Below are 2986 nucleotides of genomic sequence, written 5' to 3' on the forward strand. Positions count from 1 at the left end.
CTCAGTAATGTGGTGGAAGTAGTGGCTGGAATCCCATTTGCTCTATCAGATACTCTAATCCAGTCTGCATGTGCTGCTGTCCCTCATGTAGCTTCCTGAACTGCTGATCCGCATGGTGCTGCCAATGCTCGTGTTGCTGAAACCTATCATCAATGTTATGCTGTCACTGCTCATGTCGGCGCAAGGTGTCGTTCATCGCCTGCTGCCCCTGCTGGAGGTTAGTGAGATGCAAAAACATAGCAGGGTAATCATTAACAGAAGTCACGAAGTGCTATTCAGGAGGGCGCATGTATTCATCTGCTGGTGGTGCACGTAATGGGTACGGTCCACCAGTGGTGTGATCCGCATTTCCGCGAACAGAAAATGATGCACGACCTCTCTGAAAGTCTTGTCTGTTGTCAACTAGCTCCTGTGTAGGAAATGTTCCCATCCTGTAAATGTAGAGGGCTCTCCTTGCTCATATGTGGCTGGGTCCTCCCATCCTGAATGGGTGGACCATGGATGATGTGGCTCATGTGTTGCACCTGGGTCATCAAAGTTAGTGTAATAAAAATGACCTAGACCCGATGGTGCTGGGTAAGCTCTAGTGTAAATAGTTCTGGGCATCCTACTGATGAGTGATGATGGACACCTACTAATGTTGCCATTTTCTGGGAAAGTAAAACTGTCAATAGAATAAATCCCCAGTTCCCGGTCAGGCAGTTCGTACTCGTGGGTGTTTATTTGTGGGCAGCCGGGTGCATTTCGGTGGGATGATGATGAAGCTCACGAAAATAGCCGCGGGCCGCGGGGATGTTAGGATGGGCTTGCCGGTTGCATAAGAAAACTTTGTTTCTCTTAGGCCTTGTTTAGTTCCGAAAAATTTTGGGAAATCGACACAGTAGCACTTTCATTTGTATTTGACAAATATTATTCAATTATAGACTAACTAGGCTCAAAAGATTCGTCTCGTTAATTTCGACCAAACTGTGCAATTAGTTTTTATTTTCATCTATATTTAATACTTCATGCATGCGTCTAAAGATTCGATGTGACGGGAAATGTGAAAAATTTTGCAAAATTTTTTGGGAACTAAACAAGGCCTTATTATTAGGTAAAAATATTTCTTGCATTCTCTGCTACTTCATCAAGGACTGCTGTGAAAAGTAGTGGTATTTTTTTCCTATCTACTTCTACCTCCTGCACGGATGGCCGATTCGTCAAGTCCACGTCATCGTAAGAAAAGTTTGTCAACTTCGTATAAATTTATAGTAGAAATGCTCGCGGAGTTGCCGCGTATGGCCAGTTGTAATGTTTGATGGCCTCTTTTTTCCGTAGAAATTGCTTTGTTGAGTATATTAGGATAAGTATTTATTTCAGTACATTTAAAAAAAATTATTTTAGTAATACATGTTTGTTCCTAGAGTGCAGAGCTTGTATTGCATCGTTGTAGTAGTATAGTTTATACATACTTTATAGGTAAGAAAAATTTGTTGCTTCGTTATTTTTGTATAGGTATCATGGTCTGCAGCTCATTGTTGCACTCAGTATATATTTTGCAAACTCGTATTATTTAAGTAATATATTTTATTAGTTATGAAAATGGAGATATCATTTTTTGGCTATATTTATTATGGAGGGAGAAATGTTAAAAGTATTTATTAAGGAGGGAAGATCATGAGTAGCCAAAAGCTAAATGTAATTGTGATACGAGGAGAATTTGATCTCGAATCGTGAAATTTGCAATATTAAATATAACCGTATTTTGTTGAAGAAAGTATATTTATATATTTTTTATGACTATAAAGCTGGTAAAATATTCAATCATTTTATTTTATTCGTTGTATGGTTAAGCTACCATTAATAGCAAAAAAAATCATTAAAATATGTGATGTTATGTGTTTACAGTGTATTGGTAGTTGAGTAGAGTTCAACAAATTTGGTTTAGCATTTTTTTTATTTTTTTTATTTGTTTTATTATGTCCTTCCAAAATTCCAACTGTTTTAGATAAAGAATAAATTCGAACAAAAATAGAAATACGTCGTCGGACCGATTTCAGCCCAGGCAGGCCCAGTGATAGATGGCCCGAGCGGGAGTCAGGCCTGCCCATTTGTTTATAAGGCCTAGAAATACATCGTCGGGTTGATTTTTGTAAAGTTTGAGGGTTTTTCTATAAAAAAATCTCAGAGGAGGCATGGACTGCGGGTTGATTCGACTGAAGTTTGAGGGCTTTTTTGTAAAAAGGTCGGTGTGAGCACGATCTGGACCGTCCGCGAGTCCGATCCGACGTCCGAGAAGAGCAGGCGACGTGGCCACGCTGATTGGGCCTCTTTTGTTGCAAGAATCGTAGTAAGGAGATGAGTGTTAGTCGTTGTTGATGTAAATTTGGTCTTTGACGTCGAAAATCACACGAGCTGTCAGAAAAAGTATAAGAACTAAAGTCCTAGATCTCCTGAGTCATAAACACACGAACTTGATGATTTAATTCTGAGATGTGCCAGTCAATTTGACTTAAAATTGACAAGGTAGAGATATAAAAGTAAAATATGGAACCTGCCAGTTACTGGCAGACAGTTCCGAGATATATGACTTTAAAAAGTCGTTAATCAAAGAAAATTGACTAGAGAGTCAACTCATCACGTTGATAATGCATCATGATATTCGTTATTAAATGTTTAAAATATCATCAAATAATTACGTTTATACGGAAAGATGACTAAATCAGCTATTTAGCCGATACGTAATATATGTGTATGAGATAGCTTATGTATATTATCCTTTTATTCACTAAATAAACGATAACTAGTTCTGCGGTCTTAATAAATTACTTTCATAACTATATTAAATCTATATTCACCTGGTCTAAAGGTCAGCCGGCTTCAATAAATTCAACACGAATTACTAGTTCATTTAATTACAAGCGGGTTCATGCACGCGCGCTATTCATTAAAGCTTAACAGGATCAGCAATTTAGCCGATATAGAGTCCATGAGGCATGAATAGGAT

General features: G+C 38.2%; 1 pseudogene; it reads right to left on the reverse strand.

Moving 5' to 3' along the window:
* Positions 1 to 174, reverse strand: part of LOC8062044 — a 9736-nt pseudogene extending 9562 nt beyond the window's left edge.

Source organism: Sorghum bicolor, chromosome 2 (genome assembly GCF_000003195.3).
Source record: "Sorghum bicolor cultivar BTx623 chromosome 2, Sorghum_bicolor_NCBIv3, whole genome shotgun sequence".
Taxonomy (NCBI): Eukaryota; Viridiplantae; Streptophyta; class Magnoliopsida; order Poales; family Poaceae; genus Sorghum; species Sorghum bicolor.